Source organism: Vulpes vulpes, chromosome 9 (genome assembly GCF_048418805.1).
Source record: "Vulpes vulpes isolate BD-2025 chromosome 9, VulVul3, whole genome shotgun sequence".
Lineage (NCBI taxonomy): Eukaryota > Metazoa > Chordata > Mammalia > Carnivora > Canidae > Vulpes > Vulpes vulpes.
This window is the reverse complement of record NC_132788.1, coordinates 109082961-109096867: the sequence shown is the minus strand read 5'-3', so window position 1 is coordinate 109096867 and position 13907 is coordinate 109082961. Positions and strand designations below refer to the sequence as shown.

Genomic DNA, 13907 nt, shown 5'->3' with positions numbered 1-13907 from the left:
TTCCCGGGCGGCGGCGGGGGCCCCCGAAGACGCGCGGAAGTAAAGGGGGCGCCGCGGGGCGGGGTCAGGGGTCACGCGGGGTCGGGGGTCGGGGGTCGCCAGGAGGGCGGGGATACGCCGCCGCCTCCCTCCGCTCGCGGCCCCGGAACCCCGGCACCCCCGGCCCGGGCGCGCGCTTCCGCGGCGGGCGGGGCCCCAACGGGGCCGGGGAGCGCGGCTCAGGGCCGGGGCGGCGGCGGCGGAGCCGCGGCGAGCGTCGGGCCGGACGCGCCTCACCTCCGACCTGGGTCCGGCCGGGCGCGGAGCCCGCGGCGCCTCCGTCTCCGAGCTTCGCTTCAGCCGCGCTCACTTCCGGGTTTCGGGCGCCATCTTGGGGGCCCCGCTCACTTCCGGTCATGCCGCGGGGCGGGGCTTCGGGGGCGGGGCCTCCCGGGGGCGGGGCCTGCCGCCTTCCTGCGGGGCTGGGACTCGGTGAGTCACGGGTTCGCATCCCGCCCCCGCCTGTTTCTGTTGGGACCCCGGCAGGTGGGTTACCTGCGAGCCTGTTTCTTCCTCCGGCAAACGTGAAGATGGACTTGAATCCGCCGCACCCCTGCGCTCTCGCACCTGACCTTTCGGCCACCGGGGTCCTCCTGTAACCCCGGCCTGAGCTCGAGGCCCCCTCCTCGGATACTCCCTAGAGACCCTCAGAAACGGCCGCCGCCCCCGCGAGCTCTCCCTTAGTCGCCTCTGTCTGCGCCCCAGTAGGAGTCTGGGACCTCGGGGACCCCCTAACATGGAGCTCAGCGCACAGGGCAGTCTGGGGCGCCCCACGAGCCACCCCAAGGGCGAGCAAGGTCTTCTCAGGCAGCCGGGGGATTGAGATGCTCCCCAGCTGCCCGCCCCCGTTAGGGCGTCCCAGGGCCTGATGCAAACGAGGCGGGGATTGGCGGCGCTGCCAGGAAGAGGGTGGGACTCGCCTTTGGCACGGACGGTAGGTTTCCTGCGACTTGAACCCCGCACTGCCGAGTGGGCCAGGCCGGTTCGGGCAGATCCAGCCTGGGAGGCACCACCCCTTCCGTAGCTGGGTTTTCAGTAGTGAAAGCTCTGTCCCCATTTCACCGCCAGCCACAGGCCTCCTCTGCCCGGTTCCAGGTCCCTCTCTGGGTGCTTGCTTGCGTATTGTGAACTCTGTGCCTGGCCTTGAGCTGGACAAAGTTGGGGCCCCAGAGGACTCAGTGCTCAGGCCCGCCCCCGGGGAAGCTCCCAGTCTAGGCGAGACAGAGCCAGGACCAGATACTCCCATCTGCCCCATCAAGCCTGGGGCCCAGGGAGGGGTGACATCTCTGCCTAGTGAATTCCAGAGGAGGAGGGTATTGAAGCTGGGGCTCTGAAGTTCAAGTAGGAGTTTGCCAGATAGACGAGCGTAGGAAGGGCGGTCTGGACAAATACGAGCTGTTCAGAAACACGTAAAGGTCCATAAAGGACATGAGTATGCTTAAAACCTGTTTGCCCCACAAAATCCCCGGCCGGGGACTCCCTGCAGCCAAACCTGCAGGCACAAGGAGCCGATGGGGAAACCGAGGCCCAGAGAAGAGAAATAATTCATTCGGAACGAGCTCTGCCCGGTATGTGTAGCTTCTGGCAGTTGGGGTTGTAGTTTTGACTTTGAGACTATTTTTCATAGCTAATGAAAATAAACCGTGTTGAGCAATAAGCAGTTAAGATTTGAAAGCACGAACAAGCTGACATGGGGGACAGATGGCTTCCGGTTGCATTTTCCCATTTCCTCCCACACGGGACCGGCTGCAGAATTTGTGGCGCCCGGCGCGAAACGACGGCGGAGCCCCTCGTTCAGCAAGTACTGGGAAGGTCACCGCGGCGACAGCAGAGCGTCAGAGCAAGCGCAGGGCCCCGGGTGCGAGGTTTGGCCAAAGCCCCGGGTCACACCCGCGACGTCCCCAGGTGGGGACCGCCGTTACCTGTGTGTCGCTGGCAGGCGCGCGGCGCTGCGGAGCCGTCCAGGAGCCGGCTCGGGGTCACGGAGCGAGCCGCAGGGCGGCATGGACGCGACCTGTGCCACGTCCACCTCGGGAAGCCACAAGGTCCCTGTGGGTAACTGCCTGGAACGGGGGCAGTCTGCCCGGCCGGGGTGGGTCCAGCCGTCTCCGCAGGGAGCAGCTGCCAAGTCCGGGGATGTCTAGGGACTTAGTCAGATTCGGGGATTTCCAGGGAATCGCAAGAGGCAGCCTGGGGGAGCCGCAGCGACAGGGCTCCCGAGCCCGAGGCCCCGCCAGGGGGCCCCGCCCGGGGGCTCCAGGGCCCTGCGACCCCCCACAGCGCCGCCCCCCACCCGTCAAGTGGGCATGGGCGTGGGGCGCCGCCCCTTCTAGGTCCCTGACACAGCCAACCGAGCCCAGCGCCCGGCCGTCAGGGACATTTCACGTGACCCCGTGGACCCTTCCTGAGGACAGTCCACCGCCACCTGAGTGAGCGCTGAGCACCAGCGGCACCGCGAGGAAGCCTGAGGCCAGAGTCGGAGACGAGGAATTGGTTTTTTATATCGGGGGGCAAGAGGCGGGGATGGGGTCCCCCCGACAGCCGCAGCTCTCGCGGCTCGGGTGGCACAAGGCCTCCCCCGAGGGCCGGAGCCCGCCCGGTCAGATGCGCCCCCTCCCCGCTGCGCTGGGGCAGGGCTCGCAGAAGGCCCCGGGCTGTGCGGAGAGGCTGTGCCCGGAGAGCCTCCCGCAGGCCGTCCCCCTGTCCGAGCCCCCCCAGGGGTTCTGCCCCCGCTCGAGGCAGTAGGGCCGCCAGGTGCCACACGGGGCACCCAGGTACGCGGAGAACAGGGTTTCGGGGGTTAAGTGCGGCCCCGGAACACTCGGGACATACTTATGCTAAACAAGCAACAGCTGCGTGCCCCAAGGTCACGTCTAACTGGAAGTCCCGTGATTTTCTTGATGACATTGGACGACCCAGTATGGGGACACCACGGGCAGACATGGGGTCCCAGAGCCGGGCCAGGTCCCGTCCGAACCTCAGCGCTGCCACCTGCCACACGGGCGCGGCCACCGGACCCGGCGCGGCCAAGGCGCGGGTGCCCTCGCCGTGCGCGTTAGCCCTTGTGGCTATAATTGTTTGGAAGCGCAGAAACCTTCAGAGAGACCCGAAAGTCGGGGCCCCTGGGGGCTTCCCTGCGGGTCGAGGGGGAGATTCCCGGGCCACCCCTCTGTTTCCCCGCCTGGGAGGTGCCGTGAAGGAGACCCCCGGGGAGGACTCCAGGGCTGGGCCCATCCTGCGGCCTGGGAGACTGAGGCAGGCGGAGGGCTCACCCGGGAGGAGGAGCGGGGCTGCCAGGTGGCTCCAGCGGAGGCCCTCAGACCTGGGCAGGTGGGGGGGCAGGTGGGCGCTGTCCCGCGGGTGGGGGCAGGGACAGAGCCGCTTCCTGTTTCTCCACATTCTGGAAAGCCCCGGCGTTCCCCAGCAGTGGGAGCGCCTCCCTGCCGCCCTCCCGGCCGTGGGTCCGTCCCCACTTCTCCTTTCTGCACCCACTTCCCCCGCCGGCCCCGGCCCCTGCGGCTCGGCTCCTGCCTCCTCTCTGCCCTCTCTGCCCACGCCTGCTCGGCCCATCCCTGCTCCTGTGCCCGCCTTCTCTCCCTCTCAAACCCCTCCCCCACCTCCCGCCCCCCCCCCCCCCGTGGTGTAGAAGGGGAAACTGAGGCAGGAGCCAGCGGCCCGCCCAGGTCCCAGCAGCCGCATCTATCGCCCTCCTGCCCCAGAGCTTTCTGGGTCTGCATCCCTGTCTGTCACCCCGTCCAGCCCCCGCCTCTGTCCCCCGCCAGCCTGGCTGCCCGTCCAGCCACCTCCCTAGACGCAGGTCGTCGGGCGGCGACTCTGCTGCTGGCTCAGGGCCCCGCGGCCCCTGGTCCCCTCGTGGCCCCACCTGGGCCCCCAAGAGGGTCTCGCACCCATCTGACCGGGGCTGCCTCTGAGCCAGGACCGGTGCAGGGAACAGCAAACCTGTCTGATGGGTTGGAGATCCGCCCCCGACAGGATCGGGGCTCTGCGCTGGGCTGGGACACCGGCTGCGGGGTACACGTGAGCCCTGCCCAGGCGGCCTCCCCGGGTGGGGGGCTGCCTTTATCCTGGGGGCAGTAGGGGGCTGGGGGGCAGAGCGGTGGCAGGGTCGGTCGGCGGGGGCTGGAGGTCGCTGTAGGTCGCTGCATGTGCCGATGGCCTGGGACACTGGGGCCACATCCCGGCTCCTCTAGGGACGAGACGCGGGTCTGCGGAGGCTGATCTGCGGCCCCAAAGCCAAAGGAGCAGACTTCGAATTTCTTTTTCTGTCAGGGGCCTGTAGTGAGGGGGAGGAGAGTTGGGGGCGGGCTGGGGGATGAGGGCCCTCAGGAGGCCTCCTGACCCGTACTCACCCGCAACCCCGGGTCACAGGGGAGCTGGGCTTTGTCCCCGGAGCACTGGGGAGCCATGGAGGACATAGAGCGGCAGCAGGGGTGCAGCTGGGGCAGGCGGGCATAGGGATGCAGGTGAGCACAGGGGAGACCTGGGGGGGCCACGAGGCGGACAGGGGGAGGGTGACTTGAGGTCTGGGGCCTTGCCGTCACGGGAAGCATCTCAGGGGACAGGGAGCAGGGCGCGCCCGGGATGCTCCCAGGCCGTGGAGGAGCAGGACGGAGCCTGCGCGCCCTGCCAGGTGAGAGCCCCACCCGGCCAGCGTCCTCCGGCCTATGCCAGCCCTGAGCACTGATGTCACCGTCCCCGGGACCTGCCCTGCCCTGGAGGGAAACTCCGGGCCAGCTGGGGCCTGCTGACTCACATGCAGGTCCCAGGTGCACCCCAGGAGCTAGGCTCTGCAGCGACAAGGACCCCACGACCCCACGGCCCTCCGCCCCTGGGCTGAGGAAGGAACCAGGCTCCCCTCCCAAGTCACAGTCCCCATCAGAGTCTGCAGGGCCCACAGGCCAGCACTTGGGGGCGGATGTTGGAGCTGGCCCAGACCTCCTGCCCAGCCGGTCACCTCGGTCACCTCACGTCCCACGGGCGGAGGGGAGCCTTCGCCGGACAGCACCTGACTGGACGCTTCCTGGGTTCAAATCTTGGCTCTGCCGGCCCAGTGGCTGCGTGACCCCAGGCAAGGGATTTAACCCCTTGGTGCCTCAATGTCCCCATCCACAAATCGGGGACAATCCTAGTACCTCCTTGGAGGGTTTTTTTTTTTTTTTAATTTTTATTTATTTATGATAGTCACAGAGAGAGAGAGAGAGAGAGAGAGAGAGGCAGTGACACAGGCAGAGGGAGAAGCAGGCTCCATGCACTGGGAGCCCGACGTGGGATTCAATCCCGGGTCTCCAGGATCGCGCCCTGGGCTAAAGGCAGGCGCTAAACCGCTGCGCCACCCAGGGATCCCTCCTTGGAGGGTTTTTATGAGAATCTGGCGAGAACCACTTGAGCAGGGCTTGGGGCATGGGGAGGACTTTGTGGTAAAAATGTTTAAAGAGGGATCCCAGGGTGGCGCAGCGGTTTGGCGCCTGCCTTTGGCCCAGGGCGCGATCCCGGAGACCCGGGATCGAATCCCACATCGGGCTTCCGGTGCATGGAGCCTGCTTCTCCCTCTGCCTGTGTCTCTGCCTTTCTCTCTTTCTCCCTGTGTGACTATCATAAATAAATAAAAATTAAAAAAAAATAAATAAACACACACAAAAAAAAGATATCCAAAAATGTTTAAAGAAAACAGGGTGCTCGGGGGGCTCCGTCGGTGACGCGTCTGCCTTCAGCTCAGGTCATGATCCCAGGGTCCTGGGGTCGAGTCCCGCATCGGGGCTCCCCGCTCAGTGGGGCGTCTGCTTCTCCCTCTACCCCTCACCCTTGCTTGTGTTCTTTCAAGCTCTCTCTCCTGCTCTCTGTCAGATAAATAAAATCTTAAAAAAAAAAAAAGAAAAACAATTCATGGCAGCATGATTCATAATAGCCAAGAAGTGCAAACAGATGAACGGATACACACAGCGTGTCCCCCGCGCATGGGCCTGTCCCCGGCCTCGAACAGGAGCGAGGTGCCCCCACCCGCGCCGGGACGGACCCCGAACCCCCGATGCTTAGGGAGGGGACCAGACACAGGAGGCCCCGCGGGGTGCGAGTCCACGCGTGTGGCACGTGCAGGACGGGGAGGGGCCTCGGGGGCTGGGGGCTGGGCAGGGGTGAGGGGGACGGGGACCTGATGTTTGTAGGGATGATGAAAACGGTTTGAAGCTGCTGAGTGCGCTCTACGCAGGTGAATCGTATGGTTGAAAAGGCTTCATTTTATGTTCCGTGAACGTCACCGAAAGAAAAGCAAAAAGACGGTTGCCCAGCGGCCTCAGCCCACGGATCTTGCGACTCTTGATCTCGGGGTCGGGAGTTCGAGCCCCACTCTGGGTGTAGAGTTTACCTTTTAAAAAAAAGGCTTAGGGGATCCCTGGGTGGCGCAGCGGTTTGGCACCTGCCTTTGGCCCAGGGCGCGATCCTGGAGACCCGGGATCAAGTCCCACGTCGGGCTCCCGGTGCATGGAGCCTGCTTCTCCCTCTGCCTCTCTCTCTCTCTCTGTGACTATCATAAATAAATAAAATTTTAAAAAAAAGGCTTAGGGGATCCCTGGGTGGCGCAGCGGTTTGGCGCCTGCCTTTGGCCCAGGGCGCGATCCTGGAGACCCGGGATTGAATCCCACGTCAGGCTCCCGGTGCATGGAGCCTGCTTCTCCCTCTGCCTATGTCTCTGCCTCTCTCTCTCTCATAAATGAATAAAATAAAATAAATTTTAAAAAGGCTTAAAAACCAATCGCCACAGGCAACCAGAGGGGTGATAGATGTCACAGCAGGGTTGACACCTGTGCCCCGAGTCACAGATACGCCGCCGGGGTCAGTCGGGGCCGTGCCTCTGATGGACGGGCCGGTTCAGGGGGCCCCGGGGCCATCGAGCGACCACGGAGCGGACAGCAGGGGCCCCGAGGGGCCGGCGGGGACGGGCACCTCGCCTCTGTGCTCTTCCTCCAAAACCCGTCACCCCGGTCTCACCCAGAGAGTAACACTGGACCAACCCCAAGCGAGGGTGCCTTGTAGACCCGACCTCACCGCCGTCCAGGCTCCCAAGTCAGGGGAAGTCGGGTACGCTGCCACGTTGGGGGGCACCTAAGACAACGTGACAAGTGTCGTGCGGGATCCCGGCGGGGTCCTGGGGCAGAACAGGGGCCCTGGGGGAAACCACAGGAATCGCAGATGGACGGAGGACATTCGTTAGTCGTGTGCCGGCGACAAGCGTCCCAGGCTAATGTCAGAGGTTCACAGCGCACGGAAGGGCGCCAGGCTCGCCAGCCCTCCACGCGGCCTTTGCGGCTTTCCTACAGACCTAAGCCGATAAAATAGTAATAATCAACAAATAAATAAACATACAAATACCTAAGTAAATAATATTAAAACCTGACCCCGTTGGGCTGCTGCTGCTGCACGGGGCTCCCTGCCCAAGGCGGTGAAGGCCCCCCGGGCCACCGGCCGCACTTCCACGTCCAAAACCCCCTGCATGAGTCTTCTCTCCCGGGTTGGTTAGAATCTTTTGGTTACAAGTGACAGAAATCGCAACTGAAACTAGCTTTTTTTTTTTTTTTCTTTTTCTTTCTTTTTTTTTTTTTTTTTTTTTTTTTTGTAAATGGGAATTTTTCTGCTCCTGGAACCGAAAGGTCCAGGGATAGATCTAAGTCACAGTTCTCCCCGGAAGCACTGCTGACATTTGGGGCCAAATGGTTCTTTGCATCGAGCAGATGCTGGGGGTGCTGGGGTGGTGGTGAGCAGCCTCCCTGGCCCCCATGTCCTCCATCCCAGGAGCCCCCCCAAGTGTGACAACCACAGACATCCTCAGACACCGCCCAGTGTCCCCCCCGCTCCCCTCCCCAAGGATGAGACCACTGATCAGACTGCTTTCAGGCTTGGCTCGATCCAGGACACTCATCTATCTCTGCACCTCTTGGCTCCCTCACGCAGCCTCTGCAGACCAAGCCCGAAGCTTGAAGGAGACTATAGCTGCCCCGAGAGGTCTGCGGGCGGGTCCAGCCTGTCACCCTTCACGACATAGACTGCACGGCGCCGAAACAGACCTTTATGTTGTTGTTGTTGTTTTCTTTTTAGAGATTTTACTTATTTGACACAGAGAGAGTACAAGCGAGCATGAGCGGGGCAGAGGGAGAAGCCGACTCCCCGCTGAGCAGGGACCCCAATTGGAGATTGCAGCTCCATTCCAGGACCCCGGGATCACGCCCTGAGCCCAAGGCAAACGCTCAACCGCCGACCCAGGTGCCCCATGAATAAGTAAGTCTAAATAAATAAATTAAGTAAGTAAGTAAGTAAGTAAGAAGCTCCATTCTCACCACCCCGAGATCAAGAATCACAGGCTCCACTGACCGAGCCAGCCACATGCCCCACGACTTTTTTGTCTTTAAGTGGTGGAGAAAGAAAAGGTCAGAGGAAGAATCGTTTTGCGACACGAGCAATGATGTGAGATTTCAGTGCCCGTTAATGAAGGTTGATTGGCGCAGCCACGCGCTTCCGTCTAGCTGTCGTCTGCGGCCACGTTCACGGCACAGGCAGCAGAGCCGAGCGGTTGTGACAGAGTCCGTTCGGCCCCTAAGGCTGAGAGTGTTTGGTCTCTGGCCCTTCAGAGAGTAGGTGAGCTGACCCCAGCTCCACGTGGCCGTGTGTCGTCCCTGGGCAGTGACACAGGCATCCCTCCAAGCCCAGGAGCCTCCTCTGTTGCTTGGAGGATGGTGACGGGAGGAAGGACCTCGGCCTACAGGCCAGCAGGGAGCTTTGGGTCAGCGTGTGTCAACCACGACTGTCACTGTCCCCCTCAGGTGGCCTGGACAGAGGGCCTCCTGCAGCCTCCCCGGGAGCCAGGTAGGAGGAGAAAGCCGCACCCGCATACCACACACCTGCACGTCCTTGTGTGTCAGAGCACGGTGCAACCTCAGACAGTCACCCCCGATGGGGTGCATCGACAGCGACCTGCACCTCGAGTGGGGGGTGATGTGTGTGTTGGGGCGGGGAGCACTTAGCCAGGAGGGCCAGGGGTAGGGGTGATTCTGAGGAGGTGACAGTTGAGCTGCTCACCTTGACCCTCGGGGGAAGCACGTCGCAAACAGCAGAACAGCAAGTGCCAAGGCCCTGGGGCAGAAAGGACCTATGTCTGGCTACGGAAGATGAAAGGATAACGACGCTGCAGCATAACGACCCCCAGCCTAGACCAGAGTGGCCTGGCCACACCGAGATGGTGGGTCCCTCATCCCTGACCATCCCTCCGCGTGCCTCTCGCCCCGCAATCTGGCCTTGCCTGGGTTCCCCAACTAGAGAATGGGGACTCACACCCAATAAGGTTCTGGAGCAGGTTCTGTGCTGGCCTGGCTGTGTGTCTTGCCGGGCAGCATGTGTCTGTGAGTCCCAACCCCTTGTGAGTGATGGGCCTCTGGTCCCAGGGAGGGGCCCCCTTCCAGGCATCAGCTTCTGGGAAGTGTCCTCAAGCCTCCACCCTGCAATTCAAGTTGAGAGGCGTCCACATGGGGCTGAGTCTCGGGGAGTGGAGAACCGTAGGCAGCCAGTGTGGGGACAGCTCCTCGGGGACCCCCTCCGCCCACCACCCCTGGAAGAGCCCCCCACCGGGCTCCCAAGGCAGCTCCGGCCACAGCATGCACATTCCCAAATGCAAAGAAGGCTTGAAAGGATTTTGTGGCAAGAAGTGAATACCTGGAGGTGCGAGGGGCAAAACTGGATCCTTTTCTGGGAAACGCTGGGGGCAGAGGGAAGGGGTGTGCGGGGGCTTCGGGAGTGAAGGAAAGATCTTCTTGTATTTTAAAGGTTTTTTGTTTTTTTTTTTACGTTTATTTTATGGGGGAGGAGCAGGGAGAGGGAGAAGCAGGCTCTGGGGTGGGGGGACCCTTCCTGCCTCTGGGGGCTCCAGGCACCCCTGGGCTTGTGGCTGTGACTCCCTCCGTCTCTGCCTCCGGCGATACTTGGTCATCACCGTTAAATTTCCCGAGCGTGTGTCTTATAAGGACGATTGTCGTTAGATTCAGGCTCCCCCTCAGTCACCGAGGATGATCTCGTCTTGAGACCCGTGACTTGAATTCAACAGCAAAAACCTTATCTCCGCGTGAGGTCACCCTCACGGGCTCCGGGGACTTGGACGGGGACACCTGTCAGGGATCACCTGCAGCCCCACGAACCTTGCGGGGACTATAACCGCCGCGGCCGTGCCAGGGCTGCCCAGCGCCTCAGCTGGCACCTTCCGCCTAGGGCGGCCCGAAGCGAACTCCTAGATGTCACACCCTTTCTCCTATAGGTGATGCTTCGGTGTGTCTCTAAAGCAGAGTCCCACCTGGGGACAGGTGTGCCCCGGGGACACCCGGGCGTGTCTGGGATGCCGCGGGCGTCAGCACCGGGGGCACTCCTGGCATCGCACGGGGAGGGGGGCCTGGGGACCCGGCTCAGCCCCCGGAGGCCCTGGGACCCCAGAGAGGATGACCCCGCCCTCCACAGGGTCCTCAGGCCTGGGGAAGCTGGAGCACCTGGCGTGGCGACAAGTGTGTGACTCTGGGCATAGCTGCCCTGTGACCGTGTGTGCGACAAGACCCAAAAGTGGTGACAACGGTGATAATCCAGAGAGTCCCCGCCCTGAGGGGTGAGGAGGGGGTGTCGAGCCCGTGGTGTGCAGTGTTTCATCCTCACGTGAAGACACACACGCAGACACACGTGGACGTGCACAGGGAGCCGCACGCGCCCCAGCCCGCAGCCGGCTGCAGTTCCCGCCCGCCCCCTGGCGGCCGCAGGGCCCCCCACACCCTGCCCCTCCCGGCCGCGCCCTGACCTGGAACCCCGCGGGATTCCCGGGGGAGGCTCACGTCCCCTTGGGAGCACCCGTGGGGCTCCTGGGGCCCCCACTCTGTGGCTGAGCCGGTCCGTGAGACGGCTGGGCCTGGGCTCAAGAGCCTGGCCCTGAGGACACCGGGAGCAGAAGGGGCCCCAGGTGCAGCAGCCCCCAGGGCGGCCGGCAGCAGGCACGCTGGCTTCCTGTCCTCGTTTCGGGGAAGGGGGTACAGGGAGTCTGGGCCTCGGAGCTGGTGCAGTGGGAGGGGCAGCAGCGGCGGCAAGGGCCCCGCTGGGCGCAGGTGTCTGCATGGGGGTCCCGGGCGGGCAGGGGAGAAGAGAGGGGGAGGGGGAGCGTGGGAGAGGAGGGCGGAGGCAAGGCCAGAGCCCGGGGCCTCACTGTTTAGTCTCAGGGCTCTCCCACCTGTAACCTGGGGCCTGGGCCTGTAGCCAGGGGCCCCCCCATAACCTAGAGCGTCCACTATAACCTGGGGTGTCCCACTATGACCTGCCTCCCCACCCCCTGGAACCTGGAGTCCCAGCTCCACTGTGGCCCCGGGCAGGTGGCTGGCTGCCTCGCTCAGGGCACCTGTGATGGAACATTCCATCACCCCCGAAAGCAACACTTTCCCCATCATTAGTCACCCCCGTTCCCTTCCCATCCCACCAACAGACCCCCTCCCAGCACCCCACCCCCCTCCCTGCGTGTGGACGAGCCCGTCCTGCATGTGTCACACACGCGGACTCACACCTGTGGGGCCTCCTGTGTCTGGTTCCCTTCCTGAGTGTCGTGGGCTCGGGGTCCCCCGGCGTGGCGCGTGGGCACCTCACTCCTGCTGGTGGCCCAGGGACGTGCCCGTGGGTGGGGGACACGGTGTGTACCCGTTCATCTGCGGGTGGACATTGGGTATTTTCCTCACTCCTGGCCGTCGTGAATCGTGCTGCTGTGGACACGCAGTGTACCAGTTTGTGTGGACACGCGGGCCCGCGCCCACGAGAAGAGCAGCCGGGCCGCACGGAAGCACGGACACACTGTATTTAACCTTTTGGCATTTTTCCAGAGTGGCTGCACCACTCCTACCAGATTTCCAGGTTCTCTATGTCCTTGTCAACGCTTACGATTGTCCGTTGCTTTTGTCACAGCCATGCCCGTGGGTGTGAAGTGGTTAATTTTAGTAACATGTTTTACTTTATTTTAAAGGTTTTATTTATTTATTCCTGAGAGAGAGAGAGAGGCAGAGACCCAGGCAGAGGGAGAAGCAGGCTCCCTGCGGGGAGCCCGAGGCGGGACTCGATCCCGGGACCCGGGGTCCCGCCCTGAGCCCAAGGCAGACGCTCAGCCGCTGAGCCCCCAGGCGTCCCAACATGTCTCTTTTAACCCAACCTCTGAAATCCTCATGTGATTGTGCATCGGTGTAAATTATTAACGAGACGTCGTAGAAGTTCTTACCTTTCCCTGCAAGGCCTTGGAAGTTGTGTGTCGTCACGCAGAACACGTTTGGACACCCACGCTATAGGGCTTAATAGACACGCGTGGTCAGTGGTTACTGTCAGGGATGGCACAGCTCTCATAGCTGAGGACACAGAGGACACAGAGGACCCAGTCCTGGTCCCAGACAGCTCCAGTCTAGTGCCAGAGACGGAACAAAAGTAGGTAAAGGAAGGTTTGGGACAACTCCTGGTGACAAGTCTTGAACAGGAAACCATACGGGGCTGTGCTGCAGGGAGTGCCCCGGGGGGGCGGGTTCCTGGGGGGGGGGTGCATCTGAGCTGACCTGGTGCCTTTGTGGACTTTCTACAGTGGTCACCGAACATGTCCTGGGTCCCTCCTGTGGGGACTCCTGTCCATCAGGAGAGGGGGTGGGCTCCGGGAAGGCGCGGGAAGCCTACCGACGCCAGGATTTCGGAACGCGGGGTGTAAGCCGGCGGCCACAGCACTGGGCGAGACCAAAGGGATCGAGCTGGGCTGCACCCCGTCCTAGTGTGTTCTACGGAAGACACCGTCTAAAAGTGGCGTCCCCTCTCCTTGAGGCGTTTGGTGCAAATTCACCAACGAAAGGTCTAGGCCTTCCTTGTCTTTGGTTTTCACTGCAGGTTTCCGCTCGTTCTGAGATTAGGCTGATTACCTGCTTCCTCCTGAGGCAGCCCTCGTCTTGGGGTCCTCCACGGTGCTGTCCCATCGCAACGAGGATGTTGGATTTACCGGCACAGAGTTGTTTCCAGTACACGATCCTTTATCATATCGGCGGCGTCTGTAGGGACATCCTTTCGGTCATTCTTGACGTCGCTCCTCTTTCTCTCTTGGCCAATCTGATCTGAGGTGCGTCATTTTCTTCAAAATCCTTTCAGAGAACAATTTCTTGGTCTCATGGGTTTTCCCCGACGGTTTTCCGCCCTGATCTCTGAGACGTCCTTGGTCCGGGAATGGGGTGAAACCCATGCATGCTGTCCCCCACACACTGTCCCCCGGTGTACGCTGTTCCTCAGTGCACACTGTCCCTCACACGCTATCCCCCGGTGCACGCTGTCCCTCGCACGCTGTCACCCGGTGCATGCTGTCCCTCAGTGCACGCTGTCCCTCGGTGCATGCTGTCCCTCAGTGCACGCTGTCCCCCGGTGCATGCTGTCCCTCGCACGCTGTCCCCTGATGCATGCTGTCCCTTGCACGCTGTCCCCCGGTGCACACTGTCCCTCAGTGCACGCTGTCCCCTGGTGCATGCTGTCCCCCGGTGCATGCTGTCCCTCAGTGCACGCTGTCCCCCGGTGCACGCTATCCCCCGGTGCACGCTGTCCCTCAGTGCACGCTGTCCCCCGGTGCATGCTGTCCCTCACATGCTGTCTCTCGTTGCACGCTCTCTCCCGGTGCACACTGTCCCTCGCACGCTGTCTCTTGTTGCACGCTGTCTCTTGTTGCATGCTGTCCCCTGGTGCATGCTGTCCCTCGCATGCTGTCTCTCGTTGCAAGCTGTCCCTCAGTGCACGCTGTCCCCCGGTGCACGCTGTCCCCCGGTGCACGCTGTCCCTCGGTGCAC

At 62.7% G+C, this 13907-nt stretch overlaps 1 protein-coding gene across 3 annotated transcripts in view; it reads right to left on the bottom strand.

Moving 5' to 3' along the window:
- Positions 1-2090, bottom strand: part of SBNO2 (strawberry notch homolog 2) — a 45554-nt gene extending 43464 nt beyond the window's left edge. Inside the window, exon 1 of one of the 3 annotated variants that reach the window (XM_072722036.1) lies at positions 1962-2090. The gene's annotated coding sequence lies outside the window, so the exon portion shown is untranslated. Of the gene's footprint in view, positions 1-276; positions 396-1961 lie in introns of those variants that run through there. The other 2 variants (XM_072722032.1, XM_072722035.1) reach the window with 2 other exon arrangements.
- Between the last annotated feature and the right edge of the window lie 11817 nt (positions 2091-13907).